The 21701-nt window shown below is 34.3% G+C and overlaps 1 protein-coding gene across 6 annotated transcripts in view; it reads right to left on the minus strand.

The window, feature by feature from the left end:
* ATRNL1 (attractin like 1) overlaps positions 1-21701 on the minus strand; it is an 832634-nt gene that overhangs the window by 517982 nt on the left and 292951 nt on the right. The window lies entirely within an intron of this gene.

Raw genomic sequence — 21701 nt, forward strand, 5'->3', positions numbered from 1 at the left:
CTTGAGTCACCGTGCCTGGCCAATCTGTATTTTTAAAAACAGATCTCCTCCAGTAAATAATGGGAAAAAAAAGGTTTCCCTAATTAATCCAAACAAAATTGACTAATATAGATTAAATTCAGGAGCTCAAACTTTGAATTCACATAAACACATTTTTAAAAAGTGAAAGAACATATGAGCATTCATACTCAGGTACTCTTATGTTTAATACATAAAAATATAGTTAACTATAGTGGTGGGAGAAAATCATAAGTATTTTCAAAATTTTTCAAGTTCACAAAACCTTGTTTGCCAAATAAAATTGACAATGTCTAATACAGATATAGCATGGTTTTACATAATGGTATTTCTTGGAATATCCTCCAAAATAAATTATTATAAAATTTATGCACCAGGGTAACTTAATAAAGTGACTTAATATTTAAATAATAAAAAATTATATTTGCATATAGTTTAAATAATTATTTCATAAATATTATATATAAATATGTTACATATATTTCAACTCTAGTTAAATTTAAAGAGGTAAAAGTCTAAAATGTCTTCAGTTTTTCAGAAGAGTTCATAAGAACAGAGGAATAGTAGAATACATATATATAATGAAGAGTCAAACAGTGAAAAATTAGAGGCTAAATAATCAGATTACATTCCCAATGCATTTTTCAACCATGTGCTAGCTAGTTTTTACATTCATGGAAAAAAAAATGAGTTGAAGAGTAAATTTTACTGTATATTAATTATAAAATTAAAGTCAAAATATGATAATCCTTTAAAACACTAACTTGGAAAAAAAGGACTCTATGAAACAAAGGAAGTTTGGGTGTTAGGTTTTCTGTGACATTTCCGAACACTACTTTTAAGATTTTGTCATTGATGGTAGTTTTCTAGTTTTAGAAATAAGCAATAGAGCACCAGAAAGTGTGATTCCTATCGAACTGGAACTTTGTATAAATTGATGACCAATCTCTCCCCATTCCGCCCTCCCCATACCCTCCCAAGCCTTTCAAAATCCTCCACAGCCTCTCATAACCACAATTCTCATAACCACAATTCTACATTCAACTTCTGTGAGATCTTATAACCACATTTCTACTCTCAACTTCTATGAGATCAGTCTTTTTAGATTCTACATATAAGTGAGATCATGCAGTATTTGTTCTGTGATTGACTTATTTCACATAATATAATGTCCTCTAGGTTTGTCCATGTTGTATCCCAAATGACAGGATTTCGTTATTTTTTATGGACAAAATACATTCCAAAAATATATCACATATATTTATCCATTCATCTCTTGATAAGACTTAGACTGATTGCATATCTTGGCTACTGTGCATAGTGCTGCAATAAAAAGAGTACAGATATATCTCCAAAGTACGAATTTCAATTCCTTTGGATAAATATCCAGTCGTGAGATTATTGGATCATATTTTCATTCTATTTTTAATTTTTTGAGAAACTTCCATACTGTTGTCCACAAACAGCTGTATTAATGTGCATTTCCATCAACGGTGGATAGAAGATCCTCTTTCTCCATAACCTCGCCAGTTTTGTTATTTTTTGTCTTTTTCATAATAGCCATTCTAACTAGCGTGAGGTGATAACGCATCATGATTTTGATGTGCATTTTCCTAGTGATCAGGGATGCTGAGTTTTTTCTTCTTATATCAGTGGGCCATTGTTATGTCTTCTTTTGAGAAATGTCTATTCAGATCTTTTGTCTACTCTTTATATTTGTGGGTTTTTTTGCTATTGAGTTGTTTGGGTTCCTAACATAAGGGATATTAATCCCTTGTCAGATGCATAGTTTGCAAATATTTTCTCTCATTCTATAGGTTGTCTCTTTGCTCTGCTGATTATTTCCTTTGCTGCACAGCAGCTTTTATTTTGATGTAATCCCATTTCTCTATTTTTGCTTTTGTTGCCTGTGCTTTTGAGGTCTTTTCCAAAACAAACAAACAAAAACCTTCCCCAGAGAAATGTAATAAAGTGTTACCTCCATGTTCTCTTCTAGTAGTCTCACAGTTTGAGGACTTACATTTAAATCTTTAATCCATTTTGATTTGATTTTTTTAAGCGGTGACAGATGGGATCTAATTTCATTCTCCTTAATGAAACTTTTCCCCAGCATCATTTATTAAAGAAACTATTATCTCCCTAATGTGTATTCTTGGCACTTTTGCCAAAAATCAGATGGCTATATATGCATGTATTTATTTCTGGGTTCTTTATTCTGTTTCATTAGTTTATGTGTCTTTTTAAATTTTTAATTTTGTTTGTTTTTGAGACAGAGTCTTGTTCTGTTGCCCAAGCTGGAATACAGTAGTGCAGTCTCAGCTCACTGCAGCCTCTACCTCCTGAGCTCAGGTGATTCTCCCACCTTAGCCTCCCTAGTAGCTGGAACTACACACCACCATGCCCAGCTAGCTTTTTGTATTTTTATTAGAGATAGGGTTTTGCAGTGTTGGCCAGGCTGGTCTCGAACTCATGAACTCAAGCAATTCACCCACCTCAGACTCCCAAAGTGCTGGGATTACATTTTGAGCCACCGCACCTGGCCAATTTTTACCTTTTAATGTTTATGGGTACATAGTAAGTGTGTTTATGTATGGGGTACATGAGATATTTTGATACAGGCATACATTGTATAATAATGACATTAGGGTAAGAGGGACATCCATCACCTCAAGGAGTTATTTCTTTTTGTCACAAACTTTGCAATTACACTGTCTTACTTACTGTAAAATGTACAATAAATTATTGTTTCATATCATTTTTCTTAACTTTTATTTTAGGTTATATTAGAGGTACGTGCGCAGGTTTGTTACATAGGTAAATTACGTGTCACAGAGGTTTGGGGTACAGATTATTTCACCACCCAGGTAATAAGCATAATACTTGATAGGTGTTTTCTCTAACTTCACCCTCCTCCCTTCCTCCACCCCCTAGTAGGCCCTGGTGTCTGTTGTTCCCTTCTTTATGTTCATATGTACACAATGTTTAGCTCCAACTAAAAAGTGAGAACATGCAGTAGTACTTGGTTTTGTGTTTCAGTGTTAGTTCACTTAAGATAATGGCCTCAAGCTCCATCCATGTTGCTGCCAAAAACATGATCTTGTTCTTTTTCATAGCTGCATAGTGTTCCATTGCTGGGTCAAATGGTAACTCTGCTCTGAGTTCTTTGAGAAATTGCTAAACTGCTTTCCACAGTGGCCAAACTAATTTACATTCCCACCAGTAATGTATAAGGTTCCCTTTCTCTGCAACCTTGCCAGCATCTGTTATTTTTTTTTTAATAATTCCCATTCTGACTGGTGTGAGATGGTATCATATTGTGATTTTGATTTGCATTTCTCTAATGGTTAGTGATGTTGAGCATTTTTTCACCTGCTTGTTGGACACATGTATGGCTTCTTCCAAAAAGTGTGTGTTCATGTACTTTGCTCACTTTTTAATGGGGTGGGTCATTTTTTGCTTGTTGATTTAACTTCCATACAGATTCTAGATATTAGATCTTTGTGGGATGCGTAGTTTGCAAATATTTTCTCCTATTTTGTAGGGTGTCTGTTTACTCTGCTGGTAGTTGCTTTTGCCATGCAGAAGCTCTTCTGCTTAATTAGGCGCCATTTGTCAATTTTCTTTGTTGTTGCCATTGCTTTTGGCATATTCGTCATGAAATCTTTGCCGGGTCCTACATCCAGAATGGTATCTAGGTTATCTTTCAGGGTTTTTATAGTTTGGGGTCTTACATTTAAGTCTTTAATCCATCTTAAGTTGACTTTTTATATGGTGTAAGAAAGGGGTCCAGTTTCAACCTTCTGCATATGGCTAGCCAGGTTATTACAGCACCATTTATTGAATAGGGAGTCCTTCATCACTACTTGTTTTTGTCAGCCTCACTGAAGACTAGATAGTTGCACATGCACAGTATTATTTATTGGCTCTCTATTCTGATCCATTGGTCTATGTGTCTGTCTTTGTATACATACCATCCTGTTTTGGTTACCACAGCCTTGTTATATAGTTTGAAGTCAATTAACATGATACCCCCAGCTTTATTCTTTTTGTTTATGATTACGTTGGCTACTCAAGCTCTTTTCTGATTCCATATGAATTTTAAAATAGTTTTTCTAATTATGTAAAGAATGTCATAGTTTGATAGGAATGCCATCATCCTGTCTTGGTTACTCTTGCCTTGTAGTATATTTTGAAGTCATGTAGTGTAATGCCTCCAGTTTGTTCCTTCAGCTGAAGATTGTTTTGGCCATTTGGGGTCTTTTTTGGTTCCATATGAATTTCAGAATTGTTTTTTCTATTTCTGTGAAGAATGTCACTGATATTATTATAGAAATTGCACTGATTCTGTAGAATCTTTGGGTAGTGTTTATATTTTTAAAACATTACTTCTTTCAATCTTTGAACATAGAATGTCTTTCCACTAATTTGTCTCATCTTCAATTCTTTTAATCAATGTTTTACAGTTTTCATTGTAGAGATCTTTCACCTCCCTGACTAAATTTATGCCTAGGTAATTTTTTAAGTATTTTGGAATTTTTTTAGATATTTTAGGTGGAATAGCTTTCTTAATTTCTTTTTCAAATAGTTTTCTATTGACATACAGAAATGCTACTAAATTAGTCCCAGCTACTGGGGAGGCTGAGGCAGGAGAATGCCATAAACCCAGGAGGCAGAGTTTGCAGTGAGCCGAGATCACACCACTGCACTCCAGCCTGGGCGATAGAGCGAGACTCTGTCTCAAAAAAAAGAAAAAGAAAAAGAAAAAGAAATGCTACTAAATTCTGCACATGTATTTTGTATCCTGCAACTTTACTGAATTCATGTGTCAGTTATAAGTCATGAAATTTGTATAGTTTTCTATATATAAGATCACGTCAACAGTAAACAAACATGAACACTGAATTTCTCCTTTCTAATTTGGATGTCCTTTCTTTCTTTCTCTTTCCTAATTGCCCTTGCTAGGAATTCTAGTGCTATGTTGAATAGAAGTAGTTAAAGTAGGCATCATTGTATTGCTTCAGCATTCAAAGGGAAAGCTTTCAACTTTTCCCTGTTTGGTATGATGTTAGCTGTGGATGCATATATGTGCATATATGTTGAGGTGTGTTCCCTCTAAGCCTAATTTTTCAGGGGTTTTATCATGGAGGAATGTTAAATTTTATCAAATTCTTTTTTGGCATCTATTGACATGATCCTATGGTTTTTGTCCTTCATCCTAGTAATGGAATGCAACACATGTATTGATTTTTGTGTGTTGAACTATACTTGCATTACTGGGATGAATTTCACTTAATCATGGTCAATGATATTATGATATGTTGTTGGATTCAGTTTGGAGTACCGTATTATGGGTTTTTGCATCAATGTCCATCAGGGATATTGGCCTGTAGTTTTATTTTACACTTTTGTCCTTGTCTGGGTTTTTTTTTTTTTTTTTTTTTTTTTTTTTTTTTTGAGACGGAGTCTCGCTCTGTCACCCAGGCTGGAGTGCAGTGGCCGGATCTCAGCTCACTGCAAGCTCCTCCTCTCGGGTTCACGCCATTCTCCTGCCTCAGCCTCCCGAGTAGCTGGGACTACAGGCAACCGCCACTTCGCCCGGCTAGTTTTTTGTATTTTTTAGTAGAGACGGGGTTTCACTGTGTTAGCCAGGATGGTCTCGATCTCCTGACCTCGTGATCCGCCCGTCTCGGCCTCCCAAAGTGCTGGGATTACAGGCTTGAGCCACCGCGCCCGGCCAAAAAATAACATTTTTGATATAGTAAAAAAAGGATAGGTTAATTACACAATAAAAGGCTTCCTAACCATGAATAAAATTCCAAATGTAATTTTTAAAAGACTAGGAAATATGAGTACATTAAGAAAGCGGCACAGCAAAAAAAAAGTACAATTAGTACAGTCAAGAAACATGACAAACTGGGAGGAAATATTTGCAACTTATGTCTCACTGAAAAAGAGCTATAATCAGTAATTCATAAAGAACTCTTTAAAAATAATGGGGAAACGAATAATTTTATAGAAAAACTGGCAAAAGACATGAAGAGACAATTCACAAAAATGATATAAAAATGGCTTTTAACCACATGAAAAAATATTCAACTTCACTTATAATAATGGAAATATAAATTAAAACTACACAAACTATTCTCCACAAGATTGGCAAAATTTCAAATGCATAGCAATATATCCTGCTTATGAGCCTGTAGATAAATAGGCCGCCCCATATATGGCTGATGGGAATAGAAAATGAGAAAATTCCTATGGAGGACGACTTGACAATATCTAAAAAACTATATATGCATGTATTCTTTGACCCAACAATCCCACTGAAAGGAATTTACTCTTGAGAAAAACCTCCAATATTATAAAATTACACACATACAAGTTTATTCAGTGTAGCATAATTTTAATTGCAAGATACGAGAAAAATGTCTAAATGTCCCCGAATAGATTTGTTAACCTATGGTACATATACATAATGGAGTACTATACATCTGTAAACAAAACAGAACCAAAAAAATGAACATCTTTATGAACTGATATTAACTGAGCTCCAGGAAGTATTATAAAGAAGAAAAAAATGTAAAATTCAAAAGAGTATCTAAAATACATCTAATAATATGTCGGCTTTTGTGTAAGAAGGTGAAATAATAACTACTTCTCTAATATAAGATACACACAAAGACAGAAACACACATAGCTCATACAGCTTTATTTTTATGAAAGGAAACACAGGAAGGATAAACCAGAAAACAATAAAATCGGTTACCTACTGGAAGAGGGAGAAAGAAATGCGCAATAATCTCTCTGAGTATACTTTAAGTAGTTTCAGCTTATTAATGTTCAACATATTTAATTAATTACTTTAATACAATAAGAATGGAAAAGGAAAAAATTCATAAAATGAGAAGTAAGTAGAAATAAATGAGCCTAATAAACTTCAAGTGAATCCTATTTCCATATTGATGGAAAAAGAAAGTAAAAAAGGAGGGAAATAGGAGGAGAGGTAAGGGGAAGAAGAGAAGAGGGAAAAAAGGTAAGAAAGAAAAAAGGAAGGGAGGGAGTAAGAAAGGGGGAGGGAAGCAAGATTCAAAGTAACTTATGAATCCAAAATTTGACTACATACTCTGAATTGGTGCAGGGCAAGGTGGAGGAAGGAAGCTTGAAATCAGATTCCAAATCTTTTATGTAGGTTTTATTACTGAAGTGATATAAGCAAAGCAAATCTGAAACTATTTCAGATTGTAATATAGAATTGAGCAAATAAGGAAATATGTTGATGTCATTGGAAGTTAGTGTTCATTTACTGTAGAAGAAGGAACAAATATTGAGCTGGAGAAGGTACAAAGGCCTTATAGAAATAGATCTGAATTGGAAGTTTTAGTATGAAGAAATGTTTTATAAAATATTTATATGTGTGTATATACATGCATATGTATGCATGTATGTGCACATGTGTATTTATATGTGCACATGAATAAATTATTATTTCCTAACTTTGTTCACCAAACAACCCACTAAGTAAAGATACCTCAAAGAGCAAAGAGCATACCTAGCACCAAGATCTTGGTCTCTAATATACTATTCCATTACAAGCAACTAGAGCTCCAAAAGGACATACAGCTGATCCCACAACTGAGGCAGAAGAGGAATAAGATAAGCCTGAAATATCTTCTTACACCAGAAAGTAAGGAAGTATTCACAAAATTACAGGTGTGTCACAAAAACAAAAGAGCTAGCTTGAAGCCTCTCCTACTGGCCAAATCTTGGACAATGTGAGTGCCAAAGTGGTTAAAAACAGTAGTGAATTATAAATCATTGGGAAAAAAATAGGAATTCATGAGTCTATTCCAATAATAGATAAACAAATGGGGGAAGAAAGGAGGACTCTTGCTTCTAGAAAAATGTTGAGGTCTGTCTGGTAAATGTGAAGGGGTCTACCATAGGAGTTGGTAAACATCATCATAAAAAATTAAGATTAGCAAGAATAAACAAATTTTTCTTTTCGTTAATGTCATGTCCTGTCAGATAAATTTATTCCATGTTTAATTCACTTAAAAAAGACAAAAGAGAAAAAAGAATGCACATCTACTGGTCATACTCCAAGATCCTCACAGGCTAGCAAATTCATTCTAATAGGAGAGTCATCACTCGTGGGAAAATATCTCATTACAAAGGATAAAACAGATGAAATCCTAAACAAATGTATAAAGTATTACTTATACACAATGCAATGCTATGTAAACCAATGACCCCCCACATCATTTCTCACATGCCAAAAATAAATTGATAAAAACTATGCTAATCTGTTATAAATATAATAGCTGATGTTAAAATGTTTGGCATATCCCTTATGGATTATGATGTAACCTAATAACAATATGATCCAGAATCAAGATTATCATAATCCATCAATTTCACTGTAGATCTCCCAAAGAAATGCAAATTAAGAAATCAGAATGGAGGATCTAACAACTATTTTCAACATAAGAAGAAAACAATATAACAAAAGTATAAATACCTTATTAAGGCAATTTTGCATATAAAATGTAAATTACTCAGATCAATTAAAATAGTTTAAATCATTTATTCTATAACAGTCTACTGTGTTTATTTACACAAAGGTAAAATTTCTTCAGAAACGCTCTGTTTTAGGAAAAGTCTTAATCTGCATTGTTGAAATTATTTTACCCATTCAAGAAAATATCTATCAAAGACTAGAAATCTCCTTCATAGTCTGAAAACACTTAAGGAATAAATTACGTAAATATCTAATATAGAGTTGTATAATTCGGTAAATAAAATACCAGAGTACTTGGATATAATATTTGTACTAGTTATCTATTGCTCAGTAAAAATACATAAATTTGGTAACTTTAATCAACACACATTTATTGTATCACAGTTTCTGTGGATCAGGAGTCTGAGCATGGCATAACTAGGTTCTCTGATTCAGAGTCACAGCAGACTGCAATCAAGACATTGGCTGGACCTAGGGTCCACTGTAATCCTGCAATCAGGTGTCAGCTGGGATTGGTTTTAATCAGAGGACTAACTAGGGATATGCCTGCTTCTATTTTCCCTCAGGTTATTGGCAAAATTTATTTCCTTACCACTACAGGACTGAGGGTCTTGGTTTCTTACTTGCTATTGGCTGGTGGCTATCCTCAGCTGCTAGAGGATACTCTCAGCTACATTTTTCTCAGAGCCAGCAAAAGAAAAAAATCACTAGAGCAAGTTTTCTGGCAAGCACAGACTTCACAGCATATTCACAGAGTGAAAACCATCACTTTTACCATGTAATGTAACAAAATAATGGTAGTAATATCCCACTAACTTTGCATTATTTTCTGGTTTAGAAGTGAGCACAGGTCCTGCACACACTCAAGAAAGGAAACGGAATTACACAATGGTATGAATATCAGAAGTCATAGATAATTAATGGTCAGTATAGGATCTGCCCAATGTAATATTTTTGTTATAGATAGAATTTTATAATGTAAAATATTTCAGCATATTTACTTGAGATATGAACATGAACCACTAATCTAATTCACAAAATAAAAAAGCAAATTGAGACATTATTTTAGCAAGTTCAACTTCAGATTACAATAGGTAAATAAAATGTAAAACGTTTAAATATAAATAATTTCTTAAATTGATACTGTGCAACATAAATCATGTTAATATTTCTGATATTTGAGCTAAATAATATTTTAAAAACTCAGAACCCTTCAAGACTGATACAAACATTAAAAGCCTTTAGAAATCTTCTGTATGGCTTAATTAAAAATGTAACTTCAAAGGATTTCTGTATCTAAGGAAAGAGATAATCACACTCCTTTTCCACTAAGCAAACTAATCAAGCAGCTGGACTTTTATGGAAAACAGATTTAGGCTGCAGTATATATTACGGACTTTGAAGAAGTAAATAATCTCATTAAATGTCACCTAAATAACAATTATCATTTATATAAATGCTAACATTACGTAATACACATTTTGTATAAAACAAGATATAAAATAATTCTACATTTATAAGTTTTAAAATATTTTCAATTTAAATGTTTAAATTAAAATTTTAAAATTTAAATATTTAATTTATTTACATATTTGAATTTATAATACAAATATTAAGATTTAAAAAATTTAAATATATATCTAAATGTTTAAATATATACATATACCTTGTCAAAAGATATAATTTTTTTACTCAGAGACTAAAATAAGGGGCATGTAACAGCCATAATTTTAAAATATGACAGATTATTTAAAACAGCAAAAATATGCCAAATAATTTTGCATTTTTATGATTAAATATGAAGGGATAGGCCAAGTGTGATGACTCATGCTGTAGTCCCAGTACTTTCGGATACTGAGGTGGGTGGATCACGAGGTCAGGAGTTTGAGATCAGCCTGGCCAACATGGTAAAACCCTGTCTCTACTAAAAATACAAAAATGAGCAGGGCATGGTGGCGCACACCTGTAATCCCAGCTGCTCAGGAGGCTGAGACAGAAGAATCACTTGAACCCACAAGGCGGAGGTTGCAGTGAGCCAAGATCACGTCACTGAACTCCAGCCTGGGTGACAGGTTGAGTGAGACTCTGTCTCTGAAAATAAAATAAAATAAATAAAATAAAATATTTCTTTTTAAATGAAGGTATAAAGATATAAAAGGTAAAACACACTTATTTTGCTTTTTTCCCTAAAGAAACCCATCAAAATGCTATCATATAATATTTTTAAAACAGAGAGAGAGAGAGGCCAGGTGTGGTGGCTCACACCTGTAATCCCAGAACTTTGGGAGGCCAAGGCGGGCAGATCATGAGGTCAAGAGATCGAGATCATCCTGGCCAACATGGTGAAACCACATCTCTACTAAAAATACAAAAATTAGCTGGGCATGTGGTGCGCACCTGTAGTCCCTGCTACTCGGGAGGCTAAGGTAGAATTGCTTGAACCCAGGAGACGGAGGTTCCAGTGAGCCAAAATTGTGCCACTGCACTTCAGCCTAGCAACAGAGCAAGACTCTGTCAAAAAAAAAAAAAAAAAAAGGGTAGGGGGAGAAAGGAGAAGTAGCAATTTTTGCAGAGAAATGGCTAAACTTTCTGAAATCCCCAAAATGATAAATGAAAAAATAGCAGCAAACGAGCATCATAGTAAAACAGGAGTAGGTTAACCCTGATACCAAAACCAGGTAAGAACACAACAACAAAAAGAAAACTATAGGCTAATATCCCTGATGAACATTTTCAAAAATCCTGAACAGAATACTGCAAATCAAATCCAATGATATATAAAAAGATAATACACCAAGATCAAGTGGGGTTTATCCCTGGAATGTAAGGATGGTTCAACATAATGCAAATCAATAAATGTGACATATCACATCAACAAAATGAAGGGAAAAAGCCATATGGTAATCTCAAAAGATGTAGAAAGAGCGTTCAACAAAATTCAACATCTCTCCATGATTAAAAAAAAAAAAACTTCCCATAAATTAGGTATAGAATGAAAGTACCTCAACACAACACAGGCCATACATGACATACTACACCAAACACTAATTCGAATAGGGAAAAGCTGAATGCTTTTGTTTTGTTCAGGATTTTTGCATACATGTTCATCAGAGATATTAGCCTATAGTTTTCTTTTTGTTGTTGTATCCTCATCTGGTTTGGGTATCAGGGTTAATCTACTCCTGTTTTACTATGATGCTCTTGGGTTTTTTTTGTTTTTGTTTTTGTTTTTCAGTAAGAACTAAAACAAGACAAAAATTCCCACTCTCACCATGCTTATTCAACATAGTGTTGAAAGTCCTAGCCGGAGCAATTGGGCAAGAAAAAGACATAAGAGGCATCCAAACTGGAAAAGAGGAAGTGAAATTGTCCTGTTTGCAGATCACATGATCTTGTGTACAGAAAATCCTAAAGAATCTGCCAAAACACTATTATTTAATTGAACTGTTGAATGAATTCATTAAACTTGTAGGTTACAAAATTAACATTAAAAAATCAGTAGCATTTCGGCCAGGCGCGGTGGCTCAAGCCTGTAATCCCAGCACTTTGGGAGGCCGAGATGGGCGGATCACGAGTTCAGGAGATCGAGACCATCCTGGCTAACACGGTGAAACCCCGTCTCTACTAAAATACAAAAAAAATTAGCCAGGCGAGGTGGCGGGCGCCTGTAGTCCCAGCTACTCGGGAGGCTGAGGCAGGAGAATGGCGTGAACCCGGGAGGTGGGGCTTGCAGTGAGCTGAGATCCGGCCACTGCACTCCAGCCTGGGCAACAGAGCCAGACTCCGTCTCAAAAAAAAAAAAAAAAAAAATCAGTAGCATTTCAATACACAAACAACAAAGTAGCTGAAAAAGAAATCAAGAAGAAAATCTCATCTAGAATAACTAACAAAGAAGTACCTAGAAATAAAGACAACCAAGGACGTGAAAGAATTCTACAAGGAAAACTACAAAAGAAACTGATAAAAGAAAATGAGGAGAATGCAAACAAATAAAAAGACATCTCATGCCCATGAATCACAATATTGTTAAAATGGCCATATTACACAAAGCTATACAGATTGAATGCAATTCCTTTCAAACTACCAATGACATTGTTCACAGAAATAGAAAAAAATAAAATAAAATTTGTATAGAACCTCAGAAGACCTTTAGTAGGCAAAGCAATCCTGAGCAAAAAGAACAAAGCTGGAGGTATGATACTACCAGACTTCAAAATATACCACAAAGTGGTACCAACCAAAATGACAGGTACTGGCATAAAAACAGACACATAGATCAATGAAACATAACGGAGAACATAGAAATTACATATCAACAGCCAACTGATTTTTGACAAAGATGCCAAGAACAAAGATGACTTGGAGAAAAAATCATCTCTTCAATAAATGGTTCTGGGAAAACCAGATATCCATATGCATTAGAATTAAACTAGACCCCTCACCTTTTGCCCTATACAAAAAACAACTGAAAAATGGATCAAATATCTAAATGTAAGGCCAGAAACAATAAAACTACTAGAAAAAAACACCACGGGAATGCCTCAGGACATGGATCTGGGAAAAGATTTTATGAATAAGACTTCAAAAGCCCAGGTTTACAAAGGCAAAAATTAACAAATATAACTATATCAAGATAAAAAAACTTCTGCACAGCAAAGGAAACAATCAACAGAGTAAAAAGACAATCCACAGAATGGGTTGCAAACTATTCATCTGACAGGATATTAAGAGCCAGAATACATAAGGACTTCAAACATTCCAACAGCAAGAAAACAAACAATCTAATTGTAAAATGGGCAAACAATCTGAGCAGACATTTCTCAAAAGAAAACATACAAAATCGCCAGCAAGTCTACGAAAGAATGGCCAGCATCACTAATCATCAGGGAAATGCAAATCAAAATCACAATGAGATATCATCTGACCCCAGTTAAAACGGCTATGTTAAAAAGACAAAAATATAAGATGCTGGTGGGGATGTGGTAAAAAGGAACTCTTATACATTGTTGATAAGAATGTAAACTAGTATAGCCAGTATGGAGAACAGTATGGAAATTTCTCAAAATACTAAAAATAGAACTACCATATACATGATGCAGCCTTCCCACTACTGGGTATTTATACAAAGGAAAATAAATTAGTATGTCAAAGGCATACTTGCATCCTCGTATTTATTGCAATGCTATTTGCAACAGCAAAGATATGTAATCCACCTAAGTGTATATCAATAGATGAACAGACAAAGGAAATGTAGTGTATATACACAATGGAATATTATTTGGCCATTAAAAAGAAGGAAATCCTGTCGTTCATGGCAACATGGATGGAACTGGAAGACATTACATGAAGTGAAATAAGCCAGGAATAGAAAGTCAAACACTGCATGTCTTTACTCATGTGGAAACTAAAAAAAAGTCGATCTCATAGAGTAAAAAGTAGAACAGAAGGTACTAGTGACTGGGAAGGGTGTGGGGAAAGAGGAATAAGGAGAGATTTGCTAAAGCATATTAAATTACAACTTGATAGGAGGAATAAGTTCTAATATTCTATACTACTTTAAGAGGACTATAGTTAACAATAATATATTATATAGCTCAAATAGCTGGAAAGATAATTTGTGTGAATGTCCCCAACACAAAGAGATTATAAATGCTAATTGCCCTATCTGATCATTATGCACTGTATGTACTGAAACATCATTATGAACACCATAAATATGTATCATTATTATATGTCAATTTAAAAATAAAATCAAATTTAAAAAAATGAAAATATTTTAAAGGAAAAGAACAAAACAGACTCTAGAAGACACAAAAATCTGACTAGTTTATCTCTTTCAAAGAAACTAGATGAAAGTTAAAACCTTCAGGCCAAAAATAAATTCTATGACCAACTGGCTACCTGAATACTACTTGATAATGGAGAAGAGAAAGAATTTTTAAACAGAACCTAAAAAAACACTAACCATATGGAAAAGATGGATATATTGGATTATATTAAAATTAAGAATGTCTCATTATAGATATATAAATTGGTATGAAAGTCCAACCCAGAGTGACATTTACTAAACATATCACCAACCAAAGATGTGTACATAGCATGTATAAAATATTACTAAAAATGATTAAGAAAAGGATAATCCAGCAGAAAAATCACAAGAAACTTGAGAGAACACTGCTTCACAAAAAGAGAAAATCCCACTGGTGATTAAATAGATGAAACCTTTAAAGATTAAACATAATAAACTTTTAAGAACTAAGGAATTTTTTAAGCTAAAGAACATAGCAATTACACATCCATCAGAAATGTCAAAATTAAAATGCCTTGGAATACCAACTCTCAGCAAAGATGTGGAGCATTAATAAAATTCATAGAGACTTGGAATGGGTATAATTTAATATAATCACTTTACAAAATAGTTAATTTTCTGAAGTTGAAAATATGAATAATGAACACACACTGAACAAAATGTATGCATTTGTAAGCCAGGAAACATATAAGAATACTGATAAAACATTAACGGTAATGGTGAAAAAGAAAAACAAAACTGGAATTATCAAAAAAGAAAACAGGCAAACGAATGAATGAAGAGTGTTATAATTATATAATGAAATATTCTACAACACTGAATAGGATCACATTACAGCTATCTGAATGCAGCAACTTGGATAAATCTCAAAACATTATGTTGAGGTGAGAGGACAAACATTATTAACAATAAAGAAAGGATATCATATTTGCACCTGCAAATTGCCAAAACAAGACAAAATAGAAAATTGTTGTGTTTTTTTTTGGTTTTTTTTTTGTTTTTTTTTTGTTTTTTTGAGATGGAGTCTTACTCTGTCGCCCAGGCTGGAGTGCAGTGGCCGGATCTCAGCTCACTGCAAGCTCCGCCTCCCGGGTTTACGCCATTCTCCTGCCTCAGCCTCCCGAGTAGCTGGGACTACAGGCGCCCACCACCTCGCCCGGCTAGTTTTTTGTATTTTTTAGTAGAGACGGGGTTTCACTGTGTTAGCCAGGATGGTCTCGATCTCCTGACCTCGTGATCCGCCCGTCTCGGCCTCCCAAAGTGCTGGGATTACAGGCTTGAGCCACCGCGCCCGGCAGAAAATTGTTTTAAAAAGAGATTACACTGAAATATGTTCAGTCACTTACCATTTTTCCATAAAACTAAAAGTGCTAAACTATACAACACAGCCACTACACTGGAGCCCCCAGAAATAAATCAAAAGGACGTACTAGTGTATAGCAGTAGTTCATGTTATAACACACACGCATTTGACGTGAGTCCATATTTTGATAAAACACGTACACATATACCAGATATATTCTGCACTTAAACGTTAAAACTTTATTTCTTCATACAACGTTAAGTTGGGACATATTTGGCTATTTATTTCATCCCCTGATATTTCAAGATAACTTAATAATAAATATATAGAAGACTGATCAAAGTAAAATAAATGCTTAAAGTGCTGTCTCTTTCTTTGACACACACATCTGCTTCTTTTTCTAAGTTCTTCCAACTTATAGGTAGTATATCCTAAATCTTAACTTGATACCCTGTTCTTTACTGTGCACTTTTCTTTTTTATACCAATTCCAACAATTCTATAATGTATTAGGAACCATTCTGACCACCTAGAGTTAAATAAAGTCATTTAACTTTTATGCCTTATGTGAATGTAATAATCAAGTGGGAAATCATGGACTCTGCTAGTCTCAAAAAAAAAAAAAAAAAAAAAAAAAAGCTTTAAATGAGAACAGCTTTGATTTAAAAAAAAAAAAAAAAAAAAACTGGGAGGTTTTTGCAAGTTTTAAGAGATGAATGGGGATTAAAGAACAAATTAACCCTAAATACCCCCACACTGTTCAATAACTTACTCCAGCAGTCACACTTAATGAACAGGACCCTTAAGGTTATTTCAGTGAAAGTACAGTAATTAAGGATGTCAAGCTAGATGCTAAGGGAATACTAATTAATCATGAAAAGATAGGCAACTCCAGTGAGCAACCTTAAAATCTCAGTAGTTCTATATAAGAAGTTTAATTCCAGCTGAAGACACTGTCTAGTGTGGAATGGAGTTGGAGAAAAGGTCTTGCTCCATGCTATCTTCCAGGATCTGGGCTATTCCTAGCCTCTGCAATCTGTCAGATCCTCATCTTCCTCTCCACTGCACTGTTGAATGAGGAAACAGAGGGTGTATGGCACATGAGGTTTTTAAGAGCCAGGCCTAGAAGTGCTGGGTGTTACTTCTGTCCACTGGACAGAGCCCAATAACATGACTTCCAACCTAACTGCAATGTAGGCTGGGAAATACAGCTGGGTTGTGTCCACAACGTTTTCAAAATTGGTGATGAAATGACATTCAATCTAGTACAGTTTTGAGGGACAAGGTGTTGGTATAGAAAGACTGATGAGAGAACATTTAACTTCAAAAGTACATTCCTAAAATCCAAGAGCTTCAAATTCAGTAAGTCATCCTCCAAAAGAACTCAAACATTTACCTGACATAGGAAGTTATATGCTCAAGTTAGACTTGTTACCAGCACATATTCCTCAAGGGTAGAAATTGGACAAAACCATATATGGTTTCACACTGGGCAAGCTTAAGATTAGTAACATGCTTTCTGAACTGATATTTTCAGATGTATGGCTTTTGCTACTGTCTCATAGCCTCTCAGTGAATAAATGTTTACAGAATAAAGCAAGCATAAGAGTTCCTCAAGTATCTTATATATTAGACATCAAGGCTGCTTAACTCATTATCACAAGGAAACCATTAGTCTTATCAGCAGTTGCAAATACAGCAACAAAACAACCTAGAAAAATCTTAACAATATTTAGTGTTGGAGGCTGGGTGCAGTGGCTCATGCCTCTATTCCCAGCACTTTGGTAGGCTGAGGTGGGCGGATCACTTGAGGTCAGGAATTTGAGACCAGCCTGGCCAACATGAAATCCCGTCTCTAATAAAAATACAAAAGTTAGCCAAGTGTGGTGGTGGGTACCTGTAGTCCCAGCTACTCGGGAGGCTGAGGCATGAGAATTGCTTGAACCCAGAATGTGGAGGTTGCAGTGAGCCAAGATTGTGCCACTGCACTCCAGCCTGGGTGACAGAGCTAGACTTTGTCTCAAAACAAAAAAAAATTAGTGTCAGTATTTGAAGACTATAGTCACTACTTATCCAATTGTGCTTATAAAGGTGATAATCTATGTGTAAGCAGGCTGTACAGCAAATTATTCTCCCTCTGTAGTCTCTATTATAACAATGTAGATTAAGTCACATAGAAAAAAGATGTACTTTTTATCCCCATTCCCCATATAGCAGACAAAAAAAAAAAAAAAAAAAAAGATGAGAGTAATTAGGAAAAATAAAGATCCAAGAGATATTATTTTTTAAAATATAAAGTCCCTACTATGTGACAGAATCTGTTCTAGAAAAGAAGGTACAACTTTGATCTTCCTAAAATGGAAAGGAATTCATTGGCATGATCATCAAGGCAATTTCACAAAACAAACAAACAAAAGAGACTTGATAAAAGATGGAGAAAAATGGGTAATAATCTTAGATATTACTGGCCTAAAGGTAAGCCAAGGAGGAAAAAAATGTTCAGGAAGATCCTCCTATGGCAACATTTCTCAAAATGTATCAAGAATTTTTATTTCACTATTTACCTATTAGTAGAATTTTGGTTCCCATCCCAGGAGTTTAGTCACCATATCCCAGATTTTTCTGTGCCCTAATTTTGAGAACCAGGGTCTTAAGCCTGAAATAAGTTTTTATGAAGAAGTTGTAAGATCAGCAAATGGCAAAGGTATAAGGAACAGAAAAGGGGAGCCAGTTATAAGTTAATTAACACAATTAAGATCCTGATTAATAATATTGCTATATATCTTAGGGAATTGTATTTTTAATTCCAAATGCCTTTGACAAGTTTATCTTCAATTGACTGTGAACAGAACGTAAAACAATTTTGAATCAACTCATCAATTTTGACTAATCTACCAACAAAATATCTAAGAGTGCCATTTAGAGTACTTTTCCCCAGAAATCAATAAAATGATCTCAGATCTTATATTACACAGTGAAACAATAAACTTTTTTGGCTAGAGAAAACACTAATTTTTAAGGCCAGTGGTTCTGAGTGGGGATAAATTTGTGAGTAACAATTCATTATTTCCATAATTATGGAGTTCCACTGGGATTTACTGAAAGGAATGAAAGAGAAACCAGGGGTGCAGACATCCTATAAACACACAAAGTAATTCCACAAAATAAAAAAGTGATAAAAATCTCATATAACTTTAGAATAACATGGCAGATGTTTAAGTAGGTGAAAAATGTGCTCATAAATATTTGAGCCTGGAATCTAACTCCATTTTACATATAAACACAAAATAGTTTTGCATATTTATAATACATATTGAATTTTCTAAGACTGCAACTATCATGTAAATTGAAAATCTACCTTTTATAATACTATTCAGAATTTGACCAAGATTTTCATTTAAGAAAATCTCATCACCAATAGCTATCCTGCTCACACACATCTGTGAGTATACAATGTGTGTGGAGAATATTTGAGACACCTCTTAAGAGACTACAAACAAAAACATATTAAATTAGTGCCAAATTGTGAGTACTACTGAATTTCATAATATAGGAATTAAAATTATCATATTATTCCTTTCCTACATATTTGTTAAAATTTCATAGTGCTATAATATAAAATGTATGCAGTAGAAACTACATGGTAAAATTACTGTGGGGTAGATTGCAATTCTTTTTAAACAGGGGACTCTGATAATGTTCCAGAGGTCTACAACATGACTTGACTGGCTCTTATATTATTATTTCCTTTTCAAATATGTCCCCTGTTTCCCAAGACATGATGTAGTCTCTACAGTCTTTTTACATACCAGAAACAGAACGTATACATTGACATGTGGTAGGATTTCAAGAAAGAAAATATATTTTCTGTTAGATTTTATCACAATTCTGTCCATATTTTAAGCTAGGGAATTATTTTGGCACTACACTTATAAATAGGATCCAGCTCATATTTGAGAATATTATAATCCCTCATATTCTCCATTTCAACAGCCTGCTATTTGTCTTGACATAAGATTTCTGATTTGCCATCTTGACTGGGTCCAGAATGAATGGAATTAGTTACAAGGGTTTCTTTCTCTTGGCCCTTCTCTACCTTACTGGCTCTTTCTCCACAGGTCAGGAAGCCAATATGAGAGATCTGCTGGCTGCTACATACATCCATTTTAATTATGAACTAAGGAACAGGGAAAATGACTACAGAGTGAGTCTGTAGATTTACTGTCCTCAATGAAACATATTTGGACTTAGATTTTATTTATTTCCTGGTCTCCATAAGTGCCCATTCTAATAAGGGGCTGTGACTATTCATTCTCTTATGCCAGTAGCACTCCCCAATTATTAGAATAATTAATTATGAAAATCCATGAAGTTCTAGGGGGTGTTATTCCATCTCCACCAAGAACCATTAACCTAATAAAGTGATGTTTATCTTTTTCCATCCAAAATACGTTTAGTTTGCACACTTACTGTGTATAAGACACAACAATGTTTTTGCTAAATTCTGTTGGAAATTAAATATTTTATGGTAACCTTAAATGTAAATGGGTTAAATGCCCCCAATTAAAAGACATAGAGTGGCAAACTGGATAAAGATCCAAGACCCATTGCTATGCTGTCTTCAAGAAACCCAATTCACATGCAATGACACACATAGCCTCAAAACAAAGGAATGGAGAAAAATCTACCTAGCAAATGAAAAAGAGAAAAAAGCGGAGTTGTAATCCTAGTTTCTGACAAAACACATTTTAAATTAACAAAAATCAAAAAGGCAAAGAAGAGCATTACATGATGGTAAAGGGTTCAATTCAACAAGAAAATCTAACTATCCTAAATATATATGCACCTATACAGGAGTATCCAGATTCATAAAGCAAGTTCTCAGAGACCTTTAAAGAGACTTAAGCTCCCATATAATCATAGTGGGAGACATTAACACTCCACTGACAATATTAGATCACTGAGACAGAAAATTAACAAAGATATTCAGGACCTGAACTAAGCACTAGATCAAACCAAACGGACCTCATAGATATATGCAGGACTCTCCACTTGAAAACAACAGAATATACATTCTTCTCATCACTGCATGGCACATACGCTAAAATCAATCACATAATTAGAAATAAAACACTTTTCAAGAAATGCAAAAGAACTGAAATCATACAGTCTCTTAGACCACAGCACAATCAAATTATATAGTTTTACATTTAAGTCTTTAATCCATCTTGAGTTAATTTTTGTATTAACAGTGTAAGGAAGAGGTCCAGTTTTAATTCTCTCTAATGATCAGTGATGTTGAACTTTTTTCATGAGTTTTGGCCACATGTATGTATTCTTTTGAAAAGTGCCTGTGTCCTTTGCCCTCTTTTTATGGGGTTGGTTTTTTCTTGTAAATTTAAGTTCCTTATAGATGACAGAAATTAGACTTTTGTCAGATGTATAGTTTGCAAAAATTTTCTCCAACTCTGTAGGCTGTTTACTCTGGTTTTTTTTTTTTTTTTTTTAGCAACTATATATTTTTCTTTTTTTTTATTTTTTTATTTTTTTAATTTATTTATTATTATTATACTTTAAGTTGTAGGGTACATGTGCATAACGTGCAGGTTTGTTACATATGTATACTTGTGCCATGTTGCTGTGCTGCACCCATCAACTCGTGATTTACATCAGGTATAACTCCTAATGCAATCCCTCCCCCCTCCCCACTCCCCATGATAGGCCCCGGTGTGTGATGTTCCCCTTCCTGAGTCCAAGTGATCTCATTGTTCAGTTCCCACCTATGAGTGAGAACATGCAGTGTTTGGTTTTCTGTTCTTGTGATAATTTGCTAAGAATGATGGTTTCCAGCTGCATCCATGTCCCTACAAAGGACACAAACTCATCCTTTTTTATGGCTGCATAGTATTCCATGGTGTATATGTGCCACATTTTCTTAATCCAGTCTGTCACTGATGGACATTTGGGTTGATTCCAAGTCTTTGCTATTGTGAATAGTGCCGCAATAAACATACGTGTGCATGTGTCTTTATAGCAGCATAATTTATAATCCTT

The sequence above is a fragment of the Papio anubis genome, chromosome 11, assembly GCF_008728515.1.
Source record: "Papio anubis isolate 15944 chromosome 11, Panubis1.0, whole genome shotgun sequence".
Taxonomy (NCBI): Eukaryota; Metazoa; Chordata; class Mammalia; order Primates; family Cercopithecidae; genus Papio; species Papio anubis.